Genomic DNA, 21,264 nt, shown 5'->3' with positions numbered 1-21,264 from the left:
GATGTCATCTCCTTCTGAGAGGAATGGAGAGACAATGAGGTGGCAGGGCCTGGAGACCCGCATTTGAAAGATCAGGGAGGGACCCTCTAGGCACACACAGCTTGGGCCCAACAAATGCCAAGAAAGCACTCTTCAAACATCCCAAGTAAAGGAGCCAAAGAGCAAGGGATTGGAGGTGATGTGGGTGGAGAAGGGAGTCAGAGCAGGCAGGCCCCACAGATGGCAGACACTGAAGAACGCGTCCTGAGAGGTATCTAGGGTTGCCAGCCCAGGAACTCTGTTCTTTCCCTCCTCTCCCAGAGTCTCTCCTCCTACAGCTGGGAAGCCCCTGACCATGCGGCCTCGCTTCATCCTCCCCCCTCCACAGGCCTTTCCTTCCCCCAACGCCCGCCCCCCCAGTCTAGCCCCACACCCCCAGCGCAGGGTCAGGTGCTCTCTGAGCTGGAGTTACTCTATGGGTGGCAGCCCAAAGGACTTGCATTCCTACCTACTGTGTGCTGGCCACATGGTAGGGGTGATGTAGGTCACAGACCCTCAGAGCCCACCATCGGGCCAGAGCTTAGGAGCCAGGTGGGCCAGCTCGGTTGTGCCCCAAAGGTTTGTCAGAGCTTATCATACCTCACAAGGTTGGGAGACGTGCTGCGAGCTCATTACTCTTTCCTCCCTGCCCAGGTCAGCTCCATGTGGCTGAGCCTGGCACCTGAGAGCTATCCTCACGCTCTCTGCCCCCTTCTGTCCCCTGGGCCATCCCTAAGTGTCCTCCCCGGACCTGGCAGCAGCCTTCACTCCAGCTGCACATCCACACCCAGTGCTCCTCCTCCAGGAGGAGGGAGGACATTAAACTGACAGGTTAGCGTTGATCTGAGAGAGCCGGAGTGAAGCCTGTGGGCGCCACCGTCTAAAGATACACTTCTCGTGACTGCAGTAAATGCAGTGTCTAGGAGCTGGGCCAGCTGGTGCCGTATGGTGCCGGTGATAGCTCAGGGCTGCCTGTCACCCCATCCTGGGGGAGCAGTGGAAAGGCAGCAGTCTCCAGGGTATTTTCGTCATAGGAAGCCATCAGCAGGTTCAGAGTAGTGCCCTGGGACCTCTCTAGCCATGTCCTGAATGTGGATAAAGGTGCCGCAATTCCTTACAGGCACAGCCAGCAACTCCATAGATGTGCTTAAAAAAAAATCCACCAAGCTGTGCCCTTCAAATGGTGACTCGTAAGACGTGTGAACCTCGTAAGGGGTGTGAACCCATCGTCTTGGGCTAAGAAAGCCCACCAAGCACCCTCAGTAAAGTGAGGCTGCCGGCGTAATTCCAGCGCTTGGGATGAGACAGCCAGGGACATGCTCTCCTTACCTGTCTGTTGTGATGAACTCTTGACACAAAACAACTGAGGGAGGGAGGGCCTTCAGCTCACGCTGGCCACAGTCTGTCACTGAGGAAGTCTGGGCAGGAACGTGAAGAAACCCCTGAGAAATGCTTCTCTCCAGCTCACTCAGCCTGATACCTTAGAAGCCAAGACCACCTGCCTAGAGAGGAACCCGCCCTGGGGGTGGGGGTGGGGTGGGGGTGGGGTGGACCCGCCCACACCTCATCAATTAGCATTCAAGACAACCCCTCACAGGCAGGCAATCCCTCACAGGCAAGCCAATCCGATTCAGAGAGGTAATTCCTCTCCTAAGATTTTAGGTATGTCAAATTGATTGTTGCTAACTCTCACAGCTGCATAGTAAGACTTTTATCACAAAGAACAACACACACACACACACATGCATTCACAGATGTGGTAGTACTCAGGAGGCTAAGGCAGAGGACTTACCCAAAGTTCAAGACTTGGCTACATAGTGATGACCCATTTCCCAAAACCTCAAAAAAGTGATTTGTAGTTCATATATTCCAGGGCCTTGTAGCAAAACAACCAAAACAATACAGAATACCCCAGATATCCTGCACCCTTCCCCCAACACACTAGAGCCCAGGTCTGCTCAGATAAATAGAAAGTTAAAAGAAACCATGCCTCTGTAGCAGTAGCCAAAGCAGCGGCTCCCTAAAGCCTGAAACGTGCTGAATCTTGTTCTGTCTGCCTTCACCAGCCCTTCAACACGGGTCACCTCACTTGATAGGTCAGGAATCTGAGGCAGGCTGTGGGCACTTGCAAGGAAATGCCAAGGGCAAGGCATGCCCCAGCAGGTCAGCACTAAAACCTCCCCTTCCCCTCAGACACAGACACAGAAGTCAACAGAATGAAGAAGTGTTTGGCAGGCAAGGGGCACTTTGTGTGTGTGTGTGTGTGTGTGTGTGTGTGTGTTTTGTTGTTGTTGTTTTGTTTTGTTTTTGAAACAGGGTTTCTCTGTGTAGCCCTGCTGTCCTGGAACTCACTCTGTAGACCAGGCTGGCCTCAAACTCAGAAATCCGCCTGCCTCTGCCTCCCAGTTTGCTGAATTAAAAGATGTGTACCACCCACCACCACCTGGCTGCAAGTTATGGATTTACTGTTGTTTTATTTTTTCAAGATAGGGCCTCATTATGTAGCCCAGGTTGGGCTGGAACTCAGAGATCTTTCTGCCTCTGCTTCCTGAGTGCTAGAATTAAAAAGCCTGTGCCACTATTCCTAGCTGTGTCTTTTTTTTTTTTTAGGTTTATTTATTTATTATATGCGAGTACACTGTGTAGCTGTCTTCAGACACACCAGAAGAGGGCATCAGATCTATTTACAGATGGTTGTGAGCCACCATGTGGTTGCTGGGATTTGAACTCAGGACCTTCAGAAAAGCAGTCAGTGCTCTTAACCACTGAGCCATCTCTCCAGCCCCTAGCTGTGTCATTTTTAAAATTAGATTTATCTGGGGAGTATGTCTAACATAGGGACGGGTGTCAGCTTGCCTGAGGAGGTCAGAGAACAGTTTTCAAGAGTCAGTTCTTTCCTTCCACCATGTGGGTTCTGGGATTCGAACTCAGTGGCCTGGTTGGCAGGTGTGTTTAGTCTCAGCAGCCCCATCATAGTCTTTAGTGGCACCAAGAAGTCACTACTGCCCAAGTTCTACACATTGTCTATTTATGGTGATATTGTGAAGCTATTGTTATTTTTCACAAGGTCTCACTGTATAGCTCAGACTGGCCTTGAATTATTGCTGTGGCCAGAACTCACAATCCTTCTGCCTCAGCCTTCCGAGAGCTGCAGACACTGGCATGTATAACATGTTGGGGTCTGGGAATCGCTGCACAAACCATTCAGACACATTGATCTCAGTCAAGCAAGGCCGGTTTGTTGAATGCACACCCCAAGACTGATTGATCAGGGAGGCAGTCCATGTAGTCCAGCCTCGGGAGCGGAACAGAGATGCCCAGCCAGAATCCCACAGAACGTATTAAGCCTGAAGTCCACAAACATCTGTGCCACATTATTCCACCAATCAGGACTTAGGGATAGAGGACTTGCCTTTGTGTATTTATCCTGTGGTAGGGGACTTGCCTTGTCTAACATTCAGGTCTAAACTTGCCAGCTGGGATGTCAGTTCCCAGGGAGGTCTTGGGAACTTAAACTTATAGTCAGCCCCTATTGAAAATGGAAGCTTTACTTCACAAGCTTCTTATGTTGTTGGTGCAGGCATCTCTCTTATGTCGGGGTCCATCTCAGGGGCAGCTTATAAAAGCAAATACCACAAAAGCTTATATGCAGGTGCCGGAAGTGCTGCTGGGTGGTTGGTTTGGGTCCAAGCTTATTGTGGCCAACTGTACAAGCAGTTCTGACTGACAGCTGTTGTGAATGGTTTCCAAGAACACCAAAGCACAGAACATCCTAGTAACAGCAAATGAGAAAGTTTCCTTGTAACATTAGCAATAGCACAAAATGACAGGCTAGACAGGCAACAGTTACCTATAACAACTCTTATAGTATGGAGCTGGGTTTTTTGTTTGTTTTTTTGTTTGTTTGTTTGTTTGTTTGTTTTCACAAGGGCTTACTCTATAGATCAGGCTGGCCTTGAATTATCACTGTGGCCAGAACTCACAGTCCTTCTGCCCCAGCCTCTTGAGTGCTGCAGACACTGGCATGTACTGAGTATGTTCTGTTGCTGCTTGGTTCAAACCTAGAAACAAGATCCGTTTCGTGTTTGGTCGGTATGCCTCTTACGTTCCTTTGAATCCAGAACGAGCACCACCTCTTTAGTCCTTGCCTTTGGTCGCTGCAAAGAGTGTGCAACCCTCTTTCCTAATCATTGATTTTCGGCCCCTAAATGTCCCTAGCTGAAACCAGCAAGGTTTCCCCAGCTTTGACCTTGAATATGGGACAGGCATTGTCTTGGCTATTTTCAAAGGCAGCAAGAAAGCTACACCTGGGCAGAAAAAGGATCCCCGTAGATTCTTGCCAGAAGCTAAATTAGTCATTTCTCCATTTTGTCCAAAGTCCTGTCTGCTCAAAACATGTCTCGGCCCTGCCTGTATTTCTTGTAGAACATGGAGTAAGAGAGACGAGGGAAGAGACGGGTATGGGGCATTCTGCCATGGGCATTAATGCCTGGCACCGTGGTGGGTAGGCTCCTGGAGTGAAATGTCCTGGAGGTAGAAGAGGTCAGAGGTTCTGGCGGAGTGAGGCAAAGGGCGGGTGGTTAGGGAGTCCCTGGGCGCCCTCCTCCTATGGCTGGGAAAAGCACTGTTCTTATTTCTAGCTCATCCAGCTGTTGCTTTTCCCAGATGCAGCTTGAAGATAACACACACAAAATGAAGACGATTCACTCTTGTAGACCCCAGCACTCCCACCTTCCCTGCCTGGCAGAAAGAGTCGAGGTGCCCCAAGGGCGCGGATCCCAGGGCCAAAGATGTGTGCGCCAGCAGTTAAGCGTTTTATCCAGCCTCGGCATTCCTCTCTGGGAAGTGGTACCTATTCCTCTTTGTCTGTTTCCAGGAACTAAATGACAAACCCTACTATTGAAGATGGTCTGTAGTTTATTTTTTAGCTTATTTATCCAGGTGAGTGGAGTAGGGGCTTGTGAGAGCCGCAGTGTATAAATGTGGGGGTCAGAGGACGACTGTCAGGAGATGGTCCTCTTCCTCCACCATGTGCATCCCTGGGATCCAACAGGTTGTCAGACTTGGCGGCCACCACCAAGTCATTGTAATGGCTGCTTGAAGGGTGGTCTTGAAGAACAGAGCCTGCATATGTGACTGGCAGAGAGGAGTAGGGGCTCTGCAGCTGCCCAGGGTAAGGAGCCACATCCAAACATCTGGGTCCTCACTGGTGGTAGCCTCTGAACCCCTGGGGAAGACACAATGAACTGGGGTGGGGTAGCATCTATGGTTCTGAACCCACTCTCACTGGGTGCCTGTGAGTCTTGGGGATTTCCTAGATTTTTCATTTCTCTCTTGCTGCTGAAGGCCCTGCGTTAATGAAGAATGTAGCTTAGAAGACTGCAGAGGCACACCGCCCGGATTTAAATGCCAGCTCAGCCGCCCACCAGCTGCAGGACTCTGGAAATTTTTCTTGGTTGCCACCCAGTGACTCAGGTTTTTTCTCCATAAAACCAGCCTAGACATATGCCCTCTTTACACACTTGCAGTAGAGACCAAATGCACTCAAGTCTTTTTCCTAGTCGGAGCTAACCCTTTCCAGTGCTCAGAACTGGGCTCAAAAGAAGCAGCCAGGAGCCCTCTGCTCTGAGATCTCACCTCTCCTAAGACACAACCTATCTTTGTTAGTTTCCTTGGTCTCTGCATGATGACACACAACAGACAAATCTTATACATCTTCCACAAAGGACAGTCATTTCCCCCAAGGAGCGGGGCTCCTTTCAGTGACACGAGTGAGTTGGGAGATCATAGCATCAGCACCACAGTGTTCAGTGGTGCTTGGTTGTGACTGCAAGTAGATTTGAAAATGGAAAAACCGATTCTTTTTTGTTTGTTTGTTTAGTTGTGGGTGCCATTTAATTATCTTGATGACCTAACAATTCAGGAATGGAAGTATCACTACTTAGTCTTTCCCCCCACCCCCCACCCCCATCCCCGAATGAAAAATAGCAATAACACTGTCAGTACTCCATTGAAGTGGACGCTTAAGGGTTCTTTGGAGCCTCAGTTGTGTTGATGGTCTGTGGCTGGGGCAAACAGGAAAAGGAGCATTTTCCGGAAGCAGATGCAGGTGGAAGGCTGAGGCAGACTTGTGAAGGAATGTCTCACTGACGCAGACGCAGGAGAAAGAATGTCCTGCTAAAGCAAGGGTGTGAAGGGACACGTGAGGGATTCCTCCACTAACAACGCATGTATTGCCCACCTTACACGGTGTAGTTGAGCTCCATTTTTTTGGTGCATAGAGAGAAATGCACCAAAATACTTCTGTGGTGTGCTGTGGCTCTTCCTCAGACTCGGGCTGATTGGCAGAAGGGGACAGGCACTCGTTGAGGTGAGATTGTGGAGGACACGTGATGTTGGAGGGTATAAATAGATCTCATCGGACAGAGATGGAGCCTGACCTTGGCTTGCTTACAGAGCTCGCTGCGCAATGCTAGTGGGTCTCGCCTCTTCTCCGATCTCCACTTTGTTTTGAGAGGCACTGGGGAACTTCTCCTGGTGTCCCTCCTGGTCGCTCCTGCTGACTGGAGCTGAGGCTGAAGCCTGGCTGTCTCTGCTAGGTCGTGCCACTGATGCCGGTGTTTGCTACCCTGACACTACCGAGCCGGATGGCTGGTGTAGCCATGAAGTGTTTGTGAGTGGATGGAGCTGCCGCTGCTGATTTCTGTGAACTGAACTGCTGATTCCCTGACAATGCAGATGGGGTTTGCCTCAAAGAACCTTTCTAAACAGGTACACACACACACACACACACCATCCTTTCTATTTTACTACCTCTGGTGAGTGGCAGCCTAAAAGGGAGGTTAAAGCATTTAAAAGCCATCATTGAAAATAAGGTTTGAAAAAAATTAAAGTTATACTCCATGGTTATATAACATGTACTAAGAAATGAAGTCTTTGCTTCATCAAGTGTGCTTAACTCCCTCGTCCCGATCTCCTCCCCAGCGAACAGGTTTTCGTCAACAGGATTAATGCTGAGCTGTCTTTTTGTTCATTTTCTTGTCCCTCTGCTCTGTTGTCTTTCTCCCAATCACTCCCTTCACCATCATCAGCCTGAGTTCCAGAGACTTCTCTTAACCCATTTGTGTCTTTACTTGAAGCACGTGTGCTGACTCCTTCAGGACTGGCTGCAGTAAAACCTGCCCCCTACATCCCTTGGGACATGCAGGTGGATGCCTACGTCACTACACTCACAGGACCATCCACCTCGGTGCCCCTCGCCCCTGACTGCAACCGGTATCATCTGCTTCCTCACCAGCCAGCTCCGGAGAATTCAAACACCTCATGGCCACTGGTCGTGGAGTGTTCCCTGCTTTGAAGACAGCTTTCTGTCTCTCCATACCTTGTTCAAGTCTATCCATCTTTCCTTGTCTTTTTTTTTCTTCCCCCCATGAGAGAGAATGTTCTAGAGTGATTTTGGTAACATTTGGACCTAAGGTTCTCTGTCATTTATATCTTCTGGTGAAATCTCATTTATTTCCCTTCCCTCTTTCTTTCTCAGCATGAATCCAGGAGAGCGCAGGCATGCAAGCAGTTCTCTGTCACTGCCTCCAGCAAGCAGGGAACCAGCCAGCCACACTTGTTCCTTTCAAGACCTTCTAGGGAGTGGCTGCTGCACGCTTTTTGAGGTTTTAGTTTTGCTTTTCCATGTCTTCGTTACTGCTGCCCTTCATCTTAATTAGCCATGGTGGTTCAAGTTCTTTATCTCTCGCAGCAACATAGACACTTCACATTTCTCTCCAAAGTGAGGCCCTTTTGTGCCCGCTCCCTGGCTCGCTCGCGAGTCGCTCATGGCCCTTGTTTGAGGACGCGCACCCCGCAGCTGCGGGACCTTTACTTCCTTGTGCAGCGACCACGGGCTGGCACGGCTCACTCGGCTCTTGTCGCCTTCCTTCACATTCTTTTCAGCTCCAGTTTGTGCTACTTAAAGTGGATTCTGTTCACTGCGTCTCACGTGATGAGGCGGCCGTCACACACTCCTGTTGCTTCCCCCCTCCCTTTATTGATTCTTTGTGAATTTACATCATGCACCCCAGTCCCACTCACCATCCCATCTCCTCAGATCCGCCCTCCACCCTTGCAACCTTCTTCCCAAAAGAAAATAAAATCTCTTCGTGGGCGCTGTGCCCCACTAGGCGCCTTTTTGTCTACCGTCTTTTTTCTTCTTCTTCTTCTTTTTTTTTTTTTTTTTTTTTGGATTTAGTTTTTTTGAGACAGGGTTTCTCTGTGTAGCTCTGGCTGTCCTGGAACCCACTCTGTAGACCAGGCTAGCTTCAAACTCAGAAATCCGCCTGTCTCTGCCTCCCAGAGTGCTGGGATTAAAGGCGTGCGCCACAACCGCCCTTCTTTACTTGTGAAAATTCATTTGCAATGAGTCACTGGTCTGTTTTCCAGGCCTGTGGCTTCTGCTCCACTATCTGCACTGGGTCCTCACAGGGAGGCCTTCCGGATATCCTGTTGTCCTGCTGTTGCCCTGTGCCTTGTAGCAGCAGGACCCGCCCCTTCACGTGAGCCAGCAGTTGGTAGATGAGGTAGATGCTGGGTGGGCCTGGTTGGCAGCTGAGCTGGTCGGCCTGCCAGTATTCAGCAGGGGGCGGGTCCAGTTCTCCTGCTCTGTCCTTTGTTCCCTCTGATCCTCTCCTGTTTACCCTCTTGCTGCCCCCACCTGAGCCTGGAAAAGCTTACTCTCCGCCCCCCCCCCCCCCATTTGTTTTGGTTTTTTGAGACAGGGCTTTTCCATATATCCCTGGCTGTCCTGGAACTCACTCTGTAGACCAGGATGACCTCAAACTCATCGCTCTGCCTGCCCCTGCCTCTCAAGTGCTAGGACTAAAGGTGTGTGCCACCACTGCCTGGTAAAAGAATTTACTCTTTAAGATAATTTTTTTTCTTTTTTTTTTTTGGTTTTTTGAGACAGGGTTTCGCTATTAGCCCTGGCTGTCCTGGAACTCACTCTGTAGACCAGGCTGGACTCGAACTCAGAATTCTACCTGCCTCTGCCTCCCAAGTGCTGGGATTACAGGCATGCACCACCATGCCTGGCAAGATAATTTTTTAAAATACAATTTTGCTCTGTAGCCACAGCTATGTTGTGATAATTGGTCTTCAGTCTCTTATCCTGTTTTATAAAGCTACTATTTTAAGCTACTCTTTTTGTTTTGTTTCATTTTGTTTATTTATTTATTTATTTATTTATTTATTTATTTATTATATGAAAGTACATTGTAGCTGTCTTCAGACACTCCAGAAGAAGGAGTCAGATCTTGTTATGGATGGTTGTGAGCCACCATGTGGTTGCTGGGATTTGAACTCAGGACCTTTGGAAGAGCAGTCAGTGCTCTTAACCGCTGAGCCATCTCTCCAGCTCCTTTTATTTACTTTTTGTTATGCTTTGGTTTTAGAGACTGTTGCATTCTATACCTTTGGCTAGCCTGGAACATACTATGTAGACCAGGCTGGCCTCAAACAGAAATCCAAATGCCTCTGCCTCTAAACTGCTGAGCCATCTCTCCAGCTCTTGTGTTTGACTTTTCAAGACAGGATTTCCCCTGTGCAGCCCTGGCTGTCCTAGAACTAGAAAAGGACCCTCCATTTCCGTGAAGGGCACCTCCAGGAAGTTGCGAGCACTTACGTTCATATTCCACTGGCCAGAATTCGGTCATCTGGTCCCCACTGGATGCAAGGGGACTGTAATGCGTCGTGCTCCTTCTGGGTGGTGTGCTCAGCCAGGGCTCTGAGATTCTATTGCTTCGGAAGGAGAGCGTGGATGCTGAGGGCGGCCAGCACCAGCTGCCGATGAGAGCATTGGAAGAGGTGAGGGCAAGAAACAAGAGTTGTAAGACTCTTTCCTGTGCCCCAGCTTGCACATACTGCGAGAAAGTGCTTCTCTCAGAGGTAGGAGCGCAGCGCTGTTTCTTTCTAACCTGCTCTAGCCACAGAGCTGGCCTTTGTATGCGGTGGAGAGTAGCAGGATCAAGGCCGCAAGAACTAAGGCCAAGACATAACCCAGCTATAGCCACAGGAAGACACACCGACCCCGACTGATCTTGGCAAACTGGGCAAGAGTCCTCCAGCACTGTGCTTCCTGTAACAGGTCTACCTTCCACCTCCAGGAAGAAAGCAAGAACCCATGGCCCTCTTCGCTGAGCCTCGGCTGGGATGAGAGTCCCTGGGAAGGCAGCCTGAGTTTGCCTGGGACCTGGCCGTATGACCCTGGACAAGATCTGACCTTAGGCTTCCTGTGTAGCGTGGCTTTATGGTGACATGTCACTGTAGAATACCCCATGTAGGAGTCTGGCCGAGGACCTCCCATGCAGTGGGTACACGGGAGGAAGTTGGCTTCCTGTAGAGCAGTTCTCAACCTGTGGGTCAAGACCCCTTTGGGAGTTGAATGACTCGTGGTCACATTACGACCATTGGAAAACAGATATCTGCATAATGCTTCATAACACTAGCAGAATTACAATTATGAAGTAGCAACAAAAAACATTTATTGTTGGAGGTCACCACAACCTGAGGAATTGTATTAAAGGCTCACAGCATTAGGACGTTTGAGAGCCACTATTTGAGGATGTCTGCCCTCTGGTCCGCGGCAGTGTGAGGGCTCTGAGAAGGACAACCATGCAAACACTCCCAGGACCCGCGGTGCCTGGTGAGGAGTCAGTTACACCAATGGCCACAAGTCTTTGACTCTACGTGTTGATGAGGGAGATGCTCCAAACGAAAGCCTCTCCCGGACAGACAGACAGACCACTGTCCCTTTGAGCTAGATCTAGGAGCTCCCATAAAACCCATCAGCATGTAGATCCAAGGAGGAACCCAGACTGCTGGGGTTCAAATCCTCCACTGTCCTTTTCTCTTGAGCCCTCAGTCCACCCCTCTGTTTGTTGGGGTCACAAGATCACCTGTCACTTGGGCATGCAATGAGCTCAGAGGGCTGGACGTGTGACAAACACGTTGATATGGCAGCTGAAGGCACAGGGGGACTCCTGGCCTCCTGGCACTTGAGATTAACCAATCCTTGAGAACTGCTCACAAGCCTATCCTAACAGCCTTCATGTCACTGGCCTGCACAGCTGGTCACAGACAGCAGCCCCCTCAGACAGAGAGGCCCAGACAGACCCATCCATCACTCTTTGCCATGAGTTCAGTGCTAGCCTGGGCTATATGAAATCCTATCTCTAAGCCAAAGGCAGAGGCTGGGATGATAGTTTGGTCACTAAGTGTCTCACAGGCATGAGCTTGCTTGTTTATTCTATTTATTAATTTTCGAGGACAAATAGTATTTTGCTACTAATCAAAGGATACTTTGCAGCAGCTGTTAAAAGTGCTGAAAGCCGGGCTTTAATCCTAGCACTCGGGAGGCAGAGGCAGGTGGATTTCTGAGTTCGAGCATGGCCAGCCTGGTCTACAGAGTGAGTTCCAGGACAGCGAGGGCTACACAGAGAAACCCTGTCTCGAAAAACAGAAACAAAAACAAAAGTGCTGAAAGGTGATGAGTTCCAGGACAGTTAGGGATACACAGAGAGACCCTATCTCAAAAAACAAAACAAAAGAAGGAATTTATATGTAGATGTAAAACTGTTCTTTGAGGCAGTGGTCACCTCTGCAGGTGGACACATTTGCATGCCTCTGGGTAACTGTCCTGTGTGTGTGTGTGTTGGTTTGTTGTGTTTTGTTTATAAGACAGAGTTTAACTGTGTAGCCCTGGCTGTCCTGGAACTCTGTAGACCAGGCTGGCCCGGAACTCAGAGATCCACCTGCCTCTGCCTCCCAAGTGTTGGCTGAGCGCGGCCTCATTTGTACCCAGTTCTGAACAATTTACAGTGCTGTCAGACAGCTTGGAGGTGGAGGGCTAAGGTAACTCAGAAGCCTGCACTGCAAAGACACAGGGAGATGGAGTTTACCCTTTTCAAAAGCTTTCATCATCTTCTTCCTGAGGGCACACCTCTGGCTCATACCCACAGGCCAGCTCAGGGTGGGGAGGGGGGTCTGTTCTCACGGGCCCAGGGCCACACCCCCTTTCTACACCACACCCTTGCTGCAGCTCTCCTGCTGTGGCAGTGCTCTCCTGCCTGTCATGCACCAAACAACATCTTACCACTCCAAGTGCACGCAGTCCCTGGGAGTCCAGGTCTAGCACGCTAATCTCCTGCCTCCTTCCGAGCATTGGCTGGAAAACAAATGGACTCCAGTGGGCTAATCTGGTTTGAGTTCCACCGGTTCTTTGCAGACTTGAGACTGGACGAGTGAAATCTGTGAAGTAACAGAGCCAATCTCATGGAAAGCTGTCTCCGCTTAATTTTTATGATTAAATTTGCCAGGCGGTGGTGGTGCTCACTTTTAATCCCAGCACTTGGGAAGCAGAGGCAGGTGGATCTCTGAGTTTGAGGCCAGCCTAATCTACAGAGTGAGTTCCAGGACAGCCAGGGCTACACAGAGAAACCCTGACAAGATAAAACAAAACAAAACAAGACAAACTTACCTGAGATCGGGAAAGTGTTAGGCAGGTCCTCAGAAGTCAGCTGGAGCTAGGGATGAGTCTCTTGCCTAACATGCACAACGCTCTGGCTTGGTCCCCACAACTCCCTTACTGTAACCTCACAATCAGGAGGCAGAGGCAGGAGATTCAAGGTTGTCCTGTGAGTTTAATGCCAACCTGGCCTGAGACTGTAGCTCAGAAGAAACAAAGACATCAGCTGTTTCTAGCTTTGAGAATAAATAAGGGCCCATGGGGTTCTGGACCTCGCGCCTGCAGCTGGGCCACCATCTGCAGGTCCCCGGGGCTGTAGTGATCGATAGGGCTCAGCTGGTAGAGGGAGGCTGTTTGGGGACATGTGACTATGCATGGTATGGGACACCTGTGCACAGGGGTGAGAAGGTTAATGCTGGCAAGAGGAGCAGGGCCAGGCACCATGAGCACTGAGGCGCCCACACCGAGGCATCCCAGCATGTGCCTAGATCTTGGGTACAGCGAGTTCTGGAGCGCCCTTCTCCTGCATCCTGTCACACAGATATTCCTTAAGCATCCAGTGAACATGGACCCAAGAGACTGGAGAGCAGGCTGTGTGACCATGGTCAAGTCACTTTTCCTGTGTGGGCCTCAGTTTCTTCAGAGGTATGTGGTAGTAGTTCACTTGAGTGTCTGCCTAACTGGGTTGTAGTGCCCCACGGCTGGCAGAGCACGGTCTGCTGCACGCATGGGGGCCCCTGGAGGATGAATTAAAGCTCATCAGTGCTCCAAGGACGGAGATCCTCCTTCACCATTGGCGAGATCTGCTTCTCCAGAGCAGGGTAGAACAAATCTGCTCTTGCCTCCGAAGCTGAACACCTGTCTTATTCTATCTTCAGACATAAGAGCTCCAGACTCTTAGGCCTATGGATTGCAGTACCTGAACAACAGCCCCAGGCCCAGCAACATGACTCACCAGGGAAAGGCGCTTGTCACGGGGCTGACAACCTGAGAGTTTGATCTTTGGAAAACATGGTGGAATGAGAAAGTGGACTCCTGCTTGCAAGTTGTTCTCTGACCTCCGTGTCACACCTCCGTCACATACACACACCACGTCACTCACACACACACATACACACACACACACACACACACACACGCACACCATGTCTCACACACACACACACACGCACACACGCACACACGCACACCATGTCTCACACACACACACACGCACACACGCACACACGCACGCACACCACGTCACCCACACACACACACCACGTCACATGCACACCACGTCACTCACTCACACACACACACACACGTCACTCACACACACACACACACACACCACGTCACACACACACAAACATGCACACCACGTCTCACGCACACACGCATACTACGTCTCTCTCTCTCTCACACACACACATGCACACCACGTCTTACACGCACACGCACATGCACACACATGCACAACACCACCACCAGCAACACACTCTAAATGTAACAATAAGCTGGGCATGATGATGTATGCCTTTAATCCCAGCACAGAAGGCAGAGGCAAATTGAATCTATGAGTTTGAGGCCTGCCTAGTCTACATAGGGAGTTCCAGAACAGCCAAGGCTACAAAATAGAGAGATCCTGTCTCAAATAACAATGATAGTAATAATAATGATGATGATGATGATAAACTCCCACAGCAGTTTCACACCTCTGGGTCTCAGCCCTTCGGGCTTCTGTGGCTGGCAGATCTCAGGACTTCCTGGCCTCTATGCCTGTGTGTCTATAATAAACCATATCGGACCTACTTTTGTGGAGAATCCTTGTTAACAATAGATTAGTGTGTGCCTCAAACCACAAGGGGTTTAAATTAAGGACCTGACACAGACTGAACCTATACTTTTGTTACTATCAAGAAGGCCTCAGCTTGGCAGGGTTGTGAGAGCCATGGGAGAGCAAAGTCCCCTGTGCTGGCTCAATTTTCATCTCGTTCCCTTCATTCTGAGCAGCAGTGCATAGATGTGCCCAGGGGTTGTGGGGAGAGATGTAAGAGAGGGGGACAATGGATGTGTAGGAGGCTCCATGGTGCTCTTCCAGGGCTGGAATGTAGCTCAAAGATAGAGCTCTTGTCTAGAATGCATAAGGCTGGGATATCATCCCTGTACTGTAAAATATGAATAAGGACCTGGCTATGAGCACTTGTCCCTCTTCCAGAAAAACGTGGTTCAGGTCCCAGACCCTGCCTGCCAACTAACAACTGGAATTCTAGTTCCAAAGGCTCTGACACCCTCTTCTGACCTTCTTAGGCACTGGAAGTATGTAGTGCACAGACACACATACAGCCAAAAGTGAATTGGAGGCTAGCCTGATCTACATAGTGAGTTCTAGGACAACCAGAGCTACCTTTTGAGACTCTGTTTCATAAAGCAAAATAAACAAATAAAACAACAACAAAAATTATAGTGATACAATATTATTTAATATCTTTTACATTCTAAGTCACGGGAACTTTCCTAGACCTCAAAGCTAGAGTTTTGAGGCTGCTTAAGACAGCTAGCTGTCCTACTGGGTACTCAGCCTGTTTGCTTAACCTGTCTTCAAGAGAACAATGTAACAACGAATATCACTTACCTTGGATTTCCCATGTAACCAACCTTTATAATTTAAACTGATGCAAAACTGTAATCTTAAATTGTGTTCTCTTGATGCTGGAGAGATGGCTCTGCAGTTAGGAGCATTGACTGCTCTTTGAAAGGTCCTGAGTTCAAATTCCCCGCAACCACATGGTGGCTCACAACCATCTTGGGATCCGATGCCCTCTTCTAGTGCATCTGAAGACAGCTACAGTGTACTCACATACATAAAATAAAGAAATCTTAAAAAAAAAAAAAAAAAAGAATCTGGGGCTAGAGAAATGGCTCAGTGGTTAAGAGCACTGACTGCTTTTCCAAAGGTCCTGAGTTCAAATCCCAGCAAGCACATGGTGTCTCACAACCCTCCATAATGATATCTGATACCCTCTTCTGGGATGTCTGAAGACAGCTACAGTGTACTTACATATAATAAATAAATAAATAAATAGATAGATAGGTAAATCTTTTTTAAAAATGTTGACTACAACATACAGATATTGCCTGACAAACAATGATGTTTGTAATACTGTTTGCTATCTGGGGCAGATGCAGTCAGTGACTTAATACCTTGTAAAATCTCTGCTCAAGAGGGCTCAGTGGTTAAGAGCACTGTCTGCTCTTTCATAGGTCCTGAGTTCAAATCCTAGCAACTACATGGTGGCTCACATCCATCTGTAATGGTATCTGATGCCCGCTTCTGGTGTGTCTGAAGACAGTAAGAGTAGTGTACTCACATACATAAAATAAATAAATCTTTAAACAAAAGTTCTGCTCAAGATTTCCATAAAGTATCCCATACTCCTTTCCCACATGATGCTCTCTGTGTTGTGCAATAAGAACAGAGCAAAGCCCTTTGCTAGGGACAGACACATCCAGACAGACACACAGGGACACAGTACACCTTCAGGCAGGCACAGATTCAGACTCGTACAACAGACAGACAAGAGGACAGAAGCCACAGGGAGACAGAAGGGCAAAGTTTTAATCTGAGCTCACTCTTGGCTCAGTGACTCCCAAGGGGAGGGCCTTGGTTTCTTTCCTTAATTTAATACTAATACATTCTTGGTGACTCAGAGTTAATCACTAATGTTTTTCATCCACACAAAACATCAGCAAATAGTTTTAAATTTTTAAACAACAACAAAGAACTCACATAAAATTAGACATGAATAATGGCCCCTGAGAACTTTCAAGTACTCAATCCAGTGCTCAGGGTGTGTGAAAAAGGACTTGCAGGTGTCCTTAAGGAGCCAGCGGAGTCCCCCATAGTCACAGAGATACTCCACAAGGCAAGAACTGGGAAGGTGCCAGTAACAGGAGTTACAGCAGAGTCTAACGAGAGCCTCGAGAAGGGAGACAGGCCGCAGCCTCAGGAAGCGGGGAGAGCCTCCTGAAGGCTTTTAGCCACAAAAAAATCACTGTGGGTTTCTACCTCTCAAGGACTATAAAGAATTTGTGAATGATGCAAGCCCATGAGTGTGTGGTCGATTGATAGTGCGGCTTCAGGAAATTAACACAGTGGGAGAGTGGCTGCCTGCATTTCCTCCCATCCCTGAGGGCGTAGGCTTAAGTGGTGGGGAAGTTAAGTGACATGGTGTTGTAACTAGGTGTGGGGCTGGGCGTGAGTGTGTGTGTGTAAGTGTGTAAGTGTGTGAGAGTGTGTGTGAGTGTGTGAGTGTGTGTGAGTGTGAGTGAATGTGTGTGAGTGTGTATGAGTGTATGTGAGTGTGTATGTATGAGTATGTGTGTGAGTATGTGTGTGTGTGTGAGTGAGTGTGAGTGTGTATGTGTGAGTGAGTGTGTGTGAGTGTGTATGACTGTGTGAGAGTGTGTGAGTGAGTGTGTGAGTGTGAGTGAATGTGTGTGTGTATGAGTGTATGTGAGTGTGTATGTATGAGTGAGTGTGTGTGTGAGTGTGTGTGTGTGTGTGTGTGTGTGTGTGTATAGCATAACGTGCCCTCCCTCCCATAGTGCTCTAGAACTATGAGGACACTGACTGAAGGGCTCAGGAGTTCCAGCTGCGGCACGTGCCTTTAGCACAATGCCCAGATCCAAGCAAAACAAGAAAGGTTCCTTAACAGAAACTGCCAAGGCTTGGAACTGAAGGAGAACCTGGTAGAAGAGCTTTGGAAATGTGTGGGCACCTACAAGGACCTCTTCGTCTTCTCTGCGAGGGACACCCGGAATGCCTGGGAGCACAGAGGGATGGTCTTTGGCAAACACAAGTTGAAGATGGTGGCCTTGGGTGGAAAGCCATCTGACAGCCTACCTCAGGTCAGCTAGAAGTGGAGTGGTGAAGCGGGGCTCCTTCTTACCAAGCACAGGGAGAAGGCGGGGAGTGAGTGGTTAACACAGTGTACAAAATGGATTCTTCTAGAGCTGGGATCAAAGCGACGTTAACTGTGATCCTGGATCCAGGGCCTCAGAAGCAGTCCCCTCACTCCATGGAGCCACAGCTGAGGCAGCTGGGTCTGACTGCTGCCCTCAAGAAAGGTGTGGTGACCCTGCTGTCTGACTATGAAGTACGCGACCCCAGAGCAGGCCCGTGCCCTGGCTGGATTCAAAGTGACCATCAAATGTAGGATGCCTGGTGGGGAAGACTCCAGCAGAGAATCGGGTGGATGACGTGCCTGAGATCGCAGCTGAGTCTGAGGGAGAGTCTGAGGAGGAGGATGACAGGTGACTCTAAGAGCCAGGACTAAGGCCTTCCAGCAAGTTCTTCATCTCCACTGGAACCCCCAGGACTGCTGTCACCCCTCTGGAGGGAGCAGTTATTTATTTTGCTATGGATAAAGACAAGGAAGGATGCTAGGACATGACTTTTTTTCTATAAAGAATAAAATTTTGTCCACAGGGTGTTCCCTGTAGACAGCGGGGGCAAAAAAGAGTTCCGGTTGCAGGTTGAGCTCTGGTTCTAAGTCACCCACGTGACCTCAGGAAGCCTCTGTCTGCCTTTGAGTCTTCCGTTTATTCCTCTATCAACCACAAAGTTGGACCTGGAGCCTCCAGCCCCGTAGCCTAGCGGGCTTGAGTGCTTGGTGTCTGCAAGGAGCAGGTGAGGCTGCTTCTGGCTCGGAGCTCGACACTTCCAGAGTGGCTGAGCGCCCTCTGGAGGAAGACCCTGGAGTGGCAGAGACTCTTCCTCATTCTGGAAGGATGTTCTTCCCCTGGGAGAGATCCCTGGAATCTCAGGAAATACTAAAACACAACGCAGGCCTAGAACCCCAGGATAAGACCTTACTTGGAAATTGGGCCTTGCCAATGGGATCGAATAGAAATAGAAGATCCTGGATCAAGCTCTCCACCAGTGCCTGTGGTCCTCCGACCTGGGAAGAATCTTGGCCACGTGACGACATAGGCAGAGACTGGGGAGATTCCTTCTGGAGCCCAAAATCTGTGACTCATGATCCTCCTGCCTCAGCTCCCTGCTGAGATCAGGGACATTCCCCATTCTGTTCAAGAGGAGTTTCAATGGCTGCTGCGGAGACTCTCTTGGACTCTCATTAGTGACCTCTGGGAAAAAAGAGCAAACAACGTCAGGATTTGGAGATCCTGGCTGGATTGGATTGGAGGAGGACTGACCGAGTGAGTATTGAGGGGTTTTCTGGTTTCACACTGGGGAATTTCAGGGGATTTTTTTTCTTATCAAAAGATATTTAATACAATTAGCTTTCAACAACCTGTTGATGGTCCACATCTACAAAGAAATCCAGCCCAACCCACTCCAAATAACACCCCTCAGAAAAGCACATACTTAGCATAATTTTTAACAAGCATGGTTTGGGATTTTTTTAAAGGCCCCGTAGGGCAAGTTATTTACAGTTTAATTGCCACTGTCAACTGATCTGGACCTGGACCAGGATCGGGGCCTCTGGTGATCCACAGATGCTGGAGATTTAGATCTACTCAAGAATCACATTTCTGCCTCTTTGTACAGAGCCATAACAGGTCTCATGCCACTTGGTAGGAACTCGACGTTGATCAAGGTGAACGTCCTCTCCCAGCCTTTGTTGAGCAGGGATTCCTGTGCTAGTCAGGATCCTGCTCCCCCTAGGGTGGAGTGCTCAGAGTGAGGGTGAAGTTCATTGTTCCTCCAGGTCTACGAATTCCTGAATGAAGCAGGTGACCCGCCCAGCTGCCTGAGCAGTGGAGCAAGAATCACCAGACTTCCCTGGAACTCAGCCTGGAGTCTGGGGGGAGGGGCTCGCTCAAACTGTTAAAAGGTCAGACCGCTGTTAAAGTTTCGGCCTTGGTTAACTATCATCCTGGCCCTCCTTCTTTTCTCCCCTTCCCCATCCATCCCTGGAGCTTCTGTTCCAGAAACCCAGTTTGCAGTAGCTACTGGCAGCTACAGAATGCAACACCTCTTCTCAAGCGCAGAAGGCCTACTATCAGAACTGGACTTGCTCCGGCTTCAGCTCCAGCTCCGGTTCCTTGATCCGGCTGTAAGACTTGCTCCTGTGTGAACCGGATCAACTCTGGGACCCTAGAGGAACTGCAGGTCTGAAGTCGAGACCTGCTTCTTGACCTGTGCCTTTTGCTGCCTTCAATTAATTTGATTTTTCTCCCGTTAATTTCCTTTCCAGAAAGTTTCTCAATAGCATTCTTAAGTCACCATAGTAAACTCAGCTACCCCTTCATTTAGTTTAGGTCGGTGTGCATCCACAAACGTTACTTCCCCAGCTTGTCTCGTGAAATCTTTGAGTTCCTGCCAGCTGACTCTTGAGGATAAATTCTCAACTATAAGTCGACTTTCTGTTCTTACAGGTGGGGTATTTTGTCTATCATTTCGAGGTCTGCGACTGCTAAAATGGTCGAAGTATAGTCCTCTCTCTACCTCTTCCACCTGGAGCCCACACCTGGGCCTGAGCATGTTCAGTAATAATTAACCCTTTCACTGCAAAGTTCCTTCCCATCAAGTTCATAAACTCCATTATCTGCATCCCGTGGGTCCTCAAGTTCCACAAAACCAAAACCTCCTTTTAAATCAATATCTCTGGTCATCTGAATCTTCCCACATCTTTTTCCCTTGCTGCTGGATTTAGTCTCCCAATGAACACTTGACAGCCACTCATGATGCCCCACTAGTGTTTCCTGCCAGACAGGGTCTTTGACAGCTGAGACCTGGAGAGGTCCATGGTCTGTGACAGAGCTGTCTGCCTCCCTACACACACGAACTCAACTCCTCTACGTCTCTCCACAACTGACCTTCAGGGGATTTTTTTAATGAGGGTTTTCTGAGTTGGGCATTCGAGGTGCTTTCTCAGAGGTTTTAAACCTTTTTCAAAAGGAAAAAGGCAAAGGGGAGGAGGGGAGGGAGAGTTGGCAAGATGGCAGGTAAGGATTCTCGCAGCGAAGCCGGAGGACTGATTCCTAGGAGAGAACCAAGCTGTCCATTGTCCTCCGACCTCCACGTCTGCAGTGTCTTGCACACGTGCATACACGGGACAGGGTGAGGGTGGGGTGACACAGGACACACAAAAGCATATTGTGCCATGGTGCCTCATGCCTGTAGTCTCAACACTCAGGAGTCTGAGAAAAGATAGTAGCTGAAGGTCCACAGCCAGCCTAGATGACAGAGTCTGTCTCAAAAAAAGAAGAGAAAAGGAAAACAAACAAACAAACAACAACAACAAAGTAAGGTGACAGACACCTTACTCCCAGCACTCAGGAATCTGAACAGAGAGACTCTCAGTGAGTTCAAGTCCAGCCTGTTCTACACATCGAGTTCCAGGCTATCCAGAGCTACAAAGTAAGACCTTGTCTTAAAAAAACAAAACAAAACAAACAACAAACAAACAGGGGCTGGAGATATGACTTGACAGTTACAAGAATTCACTGCTCTGGAGGTCCCGAATTAGCACTTAGAACCCACAAGTCAGCTCAGAACCCTCTAATTCCAATCCCAGGGGATATGGGATCTCCTTATCCTTTCAGATACAAGAAACATACACGGTATATATACATACATGCAAGCAAACAAGAATATAAATAAAAAGGAATAAATATTTTCTAAAAACCACAGAGGTTATGCATATTACAGATAACAAACCTTGGGCTGGGTTTTGAGCAACTCCACAGCACACTTGAGGGCCCCTTCTTAGTAAGTGGAGGAG

At 49.0% G+C, this 21,264-nt stretch overlaps 2 pseudogenes; one reads left to right on the top strand and one right to left on the bottom strand.

Moving 5' to 3' along the window:
- Positions 1-17,189: 17,189 nt before the first annotated feature.
- On the top strand, positions 17,190-17,831 carry LOC127694512 (mRNA turnover protein 4 homolog; annotated as a pseudogene).
- Positions 17,832-18,971: 1,140 nt separating this feature from the next.
- Positions 18,972-20,223, bottom strand: LOC127694581 (serine/arginine-rich splicing factor 5-like; annotated as a pseudogene).
- Between the last annotated feature and the right edge of the window lie 1,041 nt (positions 20,224-21,264).

This window comes from Apodemus sylvaticus, chromosome 10 (genome assembly GCF_947179515.1).
Source record: "Apodemus sylvaticus chromosome 10, mApoSyl1.1, whole genome shotgun sequence".
Taxonomy (NCBI): Eukaryota; Metazoa; Chordata; class Mammalia; order Rodentia; family Muridae; genus Apodemus; species Apodemus sylvaticus.
Note: the sequence above shows the minus strand (reverse complement) of the source record. Positions and strands in the feature narration are given on the sequence as shown.